The following is a 6,727-nucleotide window of genomic DNA, read 5'->3' on the forward strand; positions in this document are numbered from 1 at the left end:
TGGCAGTGGTTATGATCCCTGCTTTGCAGATGGTGAAACAGTGACTCAGAGAGGTTACAGAGCTTGCCCAAGGTGACACAGCTAAGTTGAGATTTAGACCCAAATCCATCTGGTTCAAGAGACCTTGCCCTTGCCACTGTATAGCCCTGATGCCCCACAGGTATTGTTCATGTGCTTTATGATGCTTTAAAAAAAAAAAAAAAAAAAAATCCACCCTCACTGGGACTCCATTCCCGCAGAGGGCATGCAGCAGCCACTATGCATGGAGCAGTCTCCCAGTTAGGACATCAGTCATGACTCAGGGTTCAAGCAGTGAGTCCCCTGTCCTTGTTAGGCCCATCCGCAACAATGGTCCCTCCCAAAGTCTGGAAAATTGGGCAGTCACCCTTCAGCTTCCTTCTCTGCTAGGGTGGTCAGAGGTAGCAAATAAAAATACAGAATGCCCTGTTCAGTTTGAATTTTAGATTAAGAGAAAAAGAAGAATTTGTGATATAACCATGTCCCATGTCCGGGAACAACCTACATCTGATTTTACCTGACAGCCTAATTCCGAGCTAACCCTGAGTTGAGCTGGGTTAAGGCAGAGTAAGGAGGGCATCGTGGAATCAGTCTCTGGGAATCTTTATCCAAGCCCACCAGGAATTTCACCTTTACTACTAGCCTCGCTACCCCAGCTCCGAGGGCCCATATGAGGTTTACACCTGCTTCCCAGAAGAAAATGTAGTAGGCAGATCAGGCAGTTTGAGAGAACTCAAGCTTTTCTCTGTTTCTCTTCCCTCTAAGAGGAATCATAAATTGCCAGGCACTTGCAAGCACTTTTTCCCAAGAGCGGGGGGAAAAGACAAACCGAACTGGAATTTAGGCTCAGCCAGGCATTAAAAGGTGGATGGAGCTTTACCAAGGAGAGGGTTGGGAAGGCCATTCCAGACAAAGGGAACAGTATGTGCAAAATCTCTCGGGCAGCACTGTGTGCAGGAAAATGGAGAGATTAGCATGGAATGGAAGACTCCATCCTGATGTTGAGGGAAGTGGCTGGGGAAAGAGAGGCAAGCAGGCTCCAAACTGTAAGAAGACTTCTATGTCGGGTTACTTATTCTGGGATTTATCTCTAAGACAATGAGGAATCCTTGAGGGATTTTGACCAAGGGGGTCACCTGACTGATAACGATTTAATTTTGCTTTTATTTGATTACTAGGGAGGGTGAACTGTTTTTCCATGTGTCCTATTTGAATCATTATTTTTTTATTTTTCGTATTGACTTGTAATAACCTTAGACATGGAAGGCTTTTAGTCCCTTGTTATTTTTTATAGTGTTCCTGATTTGTGGTTTTTTTTAATTTCGTGAATTTTTTTTTTTTTTTTTTGGCCCCACTCTGTGGCATGCGGGATCTTAGTTTCCCGACCAGTGATCAAACCCACGACCCCTGCAGTGGAAAGCATGGATTCTTAACCACTGGACCAGCAGGGAAGTCCCTAATTTTATGATTTTTAAAGTAAAAAATTAGTTTTGAATTTTATGTAATCATATTGTCATATTTTTATGTGTAGATTCTCCCACTGTCATTTTCTTAAGAAAGTTATTTCCTATTCTGAGGGGAGAATAATCCAGATGGATTATAATGTTAAATATGGAAAACAAACATATGTATGTATTCCCTTTCTCACTTTTAAAAAAAAATTTCTTGTGTGTTGTTTGTTACATTTAACTCTATAATCCACATGGAATTTATTTCAAAGTATGGTGTGAGGTGGTGATCTCTCTTTTTTTCTCAAATACCCAGTGTTCCCTATGCCCTTTATTGATTAAATCCAAGTTTTGGGTGGCTCTTCCTCATCACAGAGCAAGTCTTCTAGGCCCAGGAATTTGTTTCAGACAGTCTGTTCTTAGTCCAATAGGCTCTGAGCCCACCTCTGTTCAAATGCTGCACCATTTTAGTAACTGGAACTTACGGATGCATTTTAACATCTGATGAGAATTCTCACTCAATTCTTCTTCTGTTACAACATCTTCATTCTTCCAAATAAACTTAGAACCACTTTGTCGACTTCAAAGAAAAAGCCCACTGAGATTTTTTTTTGACTAGATTCATTGGAAAGACTCCTCATCTTTACAGTTGTTTGGGCTTTCCATCCAGAAACATGGTGTATCTCTCACATACCTTATTACTAACACTCAAAAAACCCCAGGAAGATGATAAAATTATTCTCATTCTACAAATGAGGAAACTAAGGCTCAAGAAGTTATCAACCTGCTTCAAGTCACACAGGAAACTATATTCAATATCTTGTAATAACCTATAAAGAAAAAGAATCTGAAAAAAATGTATATGTATATATATATATATATATATATAAATTTAATCACCTTGCTGTACACCAGAAATTAACACAACATTGTAAATTAACTATATCTCAATTTTAAAAAGTTTTAAAGACATTTTGCGATGAATTACATTCAGCAAGAGTTTATTAAACACCTGCTATGTGCCCGATATTGGGGATGGAGATGAATAAGACATAATCCCGGCTTTGAAGGCACTCAGAGTCTTGAGGGAGGAAAGAAAAATGTATAAAGATAGCTATTGTACAGTGTAATGAATGATGTCAAATTAATAGTTTCTTGTATTGGATGCTTATCATGTTCCAGGCACTGTTCTAAGCTCTTTGCCTACATCTTACCTGTTTAATGTCAAAAGGCACAGAGAGGTTAAGGGACTTGCCCAAGCTGGTGTAGTCACGGAGAGGCAGAGCTGGGAATGAAGCCTGACTCCAGAGCCATTGCTTGGCCCCTTGGACCAGGTTGCCATAGGCATGAGCATGGAGAGCTCTGTGGGCCTCAGAAAGGGCACCTCATTCAGCCTGGGCCGGCTTCCTGGATGAGGCCCAGATGGCCTGAGTCCTGAAGGATGCTCAGGATGAGTAGGCAGCAAAGAGGGAGAGAATGGGCTTCCAGGCAAAGAGACTAGTACCTGAAAAGGTATGGGGCCATAGGGACCAGGGTGCCCTGTGGGGGATGCAGATGAAAATAATTATGATCATAATAGCTAACTTTTATTGAGCACCTACTAGATGCCAAGTACTCTCCTGAACTCTTCACACGTAGCAGCTGATTGAATCCTTGCAAAAACACTATGAGATAGGGTTATTATCCCATTTTACAGATGGGGAATATAAGACACAGAAAGATTAAAAAACTGGACCTTGACCACATGGCTGAGAAATAGCAGAGCTGAAAAGGCAACTGGAGAAGGGAGCATGAGTCAGACTGTGAAAAGTCTCAAGACTCAAACAGTTGAGGCTTTAAAACTGGAGAGTCGTTCAAAGATTTTGAGTAAGAATCATGGTCAAATTTGGCATGAACTGGGCAGAGAGATGATATTCACCCTCATCTCAGCCCTTAACCACTTCTATGAGCTCAAACACCACGACCAACACACTGAGATTGGTATCTTTATTCCCATTTTATAGCTGAGAAAACTAAGGCTCGGAGGGCACAAGAGACTTTACCATCACTAGAGGGTGGTGGAGACAGAATCCAAACTCCGGTGCATCTGGCACCAAAGGCCAACTCTCTCATCTTCAGACAGTGGAGGGAAGGGCAGAGAAGCGGGGAGCAGGGGCCCTGTCCCCAGTGTATCACGGCTCTCACCAGTACGGGGGGTAGGGGGTGAAAGTTCCCTGGCAAGCGTGTAGGTCACCTCCTGACAATAATTAAAATGGAGAGTTACAAAGAGATAAAACTTTACAAAGCATTCTTGGCATTCTTGTCCATGGCTAGAACAATATTAACTTTCATTTGGGGGTGTTGATGGGCAATTCCGTGAGGGTTAGAGTAACCCCTTTCATTTTCCCTTTTGCACTGGAAAACCTCTACCTTCCGAGTCCAGACACCGTCGTTTGGATGACAGTAGGAGCCTACGTGCTGAAAAGCTGGCCCGGAACTGATGCTACCATGTGAGCATGGCCCATCTGGAACACATTTGAGCACCAAAGAGCTGTAATCATTTGTGATCCTGAGAACATGCACCAGAGACAGTTCACTGGGAACTTTAAAGAAAAACCAAAAAAGACAGAGTCAACTATGTAAACACGTAAAACTTCTATATGAGGGTTGGGGGTAGGGGCAGAAGTAACTGATATAAAAGGCAAAAGAGCAGTCTGGAAAAGAAAACCAACCCCAAGGAGAGAAGACACTGGTGTCTCCATTTTGCCAATAAGAAAACTGAGGCTCAGGAATGTTAAGCACTTACCCAGGATCAAGTGGTGGTTGAGTTGGAATTTGAATTCATGTCTGTTTGACTTCAGAGCATGAGATATTACTCCCGAAGCGACTCTGTAATTTAAATAACAAAGAAAAGAAGAGACCTGAAAACTTTTAAAAAATTGTAGTAAATACATTAAACAAAATCGATACATATTTGGGTATTAAAAGTGCATTTAACTCGATCAGAAAAAAAATCCAGACCCTAATCTGTAATTGAGCTAAGAAGAGCCATAATGTGTGCAATTAAGGGACAAACATGAAAAGCTATTCGAGCTTTGAGAACACTCAAAGAAATGCAAATGAAAACAACACGAATTTGCTATTTAATATCAAATAAATTCAGTGGAAAATAATGATAACATCTCATGCTGGTAAAGATGAGGGAGAAACTGAAACACACCAACAGAGCTGTAGGGCAGGTTTAATTGGTTCAGCCTTGTTGAAAAATAATTTGGCAAGGTATTTCAAACATACACATTTTCACATGATTTTTTTTATTGAAGTGTAGTTGATTTACAATGTTGTGTTGGTTTCTGGTGTACAACAAAGTGATTCATTTTCATATATATATATATATATATATATATATATATATATATATACTTTTTCAGATTTTTTTCCATTACAGGTTATTATAAGATATTGAATACAGTTCCCTGTGCTATACAGTAGGTCCTTGTTGTTTATCCATTTTATATATTGCAGTGTGTATCTGTTCAAAGCAAGCTCCTAATTTTCATATGATTTGACGGAGTAATGCCAGGCTTAGAAATTTACCTAAGTAAATAATCCAAAAGGAAGACCAGCCTATATTGAAGCCTTATTTACACCAATGAAAAAAATCAGAAACCATCAAAATGCGCAACAATGGAGTAACTGTCGTATTAGTTTGGGGGCATCCACTCCAAAGACTTTGACACAGTCTTTTCCTATTATGAACACTAAGTAGCATCATGGAAAATGACTTTGCTAGAATATCAAGAGAAAAGAGAAGTTTACAAAATTGCATCTAACCTGTACTTGAGACGATAAATAATTTGTCTGTGAACGAACAGAGACAGGAAAGGAATATGGGCAAGAATTGTTTGGGTGGTGAGACTGAGACCCATTTTCGATGTTTTGACCCCATCATACTGTGGATGCAATATTTGCACAAGGAAAAAAAAGTCACCCTCATAAAAATGATAGCCCTGTGATTGTATTGGACCAAATTCCTGGACTGCTAAAAATATGTTCAGAACTTCTGGAAAACTACATTAACTCTTTAAATGATCACTGTGGGACCATTGAATGTTATAATAATAATAATAGTAGTATAAAAAAGGCCAGTAAGTCAATGTGCCTTCCAAATTTACCAAGTTAACTGCCAAGACATAACTTAAGCATTAAGACAATCTAGTCCAACAATCCCAAATATAGAAGAGTTAAGGAATCACGTGACGTCTCCAGCCGAGTATAGACAACCGCAGACCACCACTGACAGGTCAGTCTTCCTGCATTCATAATTCTCACCATATTTCCCACAGCTAAACTTGCTCTCTGCCTGAATTCCCCCACCACTGCCACGCCCACCTTCTCACTTTTACAAGCTTAAGTTTCTAAGCTAAGCGAAAAATCCTAGTTAGATGCCATTTCACTATACTGTTCTCGCATTGCCTCACTCTAGTTGAACTTGTCTGCTTTGGGGGGAACCCTGAAAGCTTTGAGGAAAGAGCTGTGTCCCTAATCTGTGATGAGCCTGCACAGCTTCTGGAACACTTATTACATGCGTTAGTGTTCTGTGGTCTCTGTCCCAAATTACCACAGAGTTGGTGGCTTAAAACAACAGAATGGATTCTCTCACAGTTCTGGAGGCCAGAAGTTGAAAATCAGTTTCACCAGGCTGAAATCAAGGAGTGGGCGAGGCCATGCTTCCTCCCAGCTCCTGTGGCAGCTGGCACACCTTGGCTTGTGGCCACATCCTCCTGGCTCTGCCTGCAGGGTCACAGCACCTCCTCCTCTTCAGTGACAAATCTCCCTCTGCCTCCGTCTTATAAGGACATGTCTGATGGCATTTAGGACCCACCCAGATAATCCATGATAACCTCTCCTTAAGATCTGTAATATAATCACATCTGCGAAGTCCCTTTGGTCATAGCAAGCAGCCCTGTCATTGTCTGTGTAGCATAACTTTCTGTTGTTAGTAAAAACAAAATTGGCAACTTGAAATTAAATCATGCCAAGGTTTCGATACACTCATCTTAAGATGTGAACCAAACACTTCAAAACAGTGATATGAAGTGTCCAGATTCTCAGATGTTTATTGCATGAGTTTTGTTTAGTTTGTGTATTTCTTTTTTCCCCTGAGTATCTGGCATGTTGCCATCCTCAAACATGTGGTTACCTTTGTTGTATTGGCATAATCAATGTCTTGTACATTCAGTGGTAGCATTTGGGCAAGTTTTATCAGCAAGCAACATTTT

This window comes from Kogia breviceps, chromosome 4, assembly GCF_026419965.1.
Source record: "Kogia breviceps isolate mKogBre1 chromosome 4, mKogBre1 haplotype 1, whole genome shotgun sequence".
Taxonomy (NCBI): Eukaryota; Metazoa; Chordata; class Mammalia; order Artiodactyla; family Physeteridae; genus Kogia; species Kogia breviceps.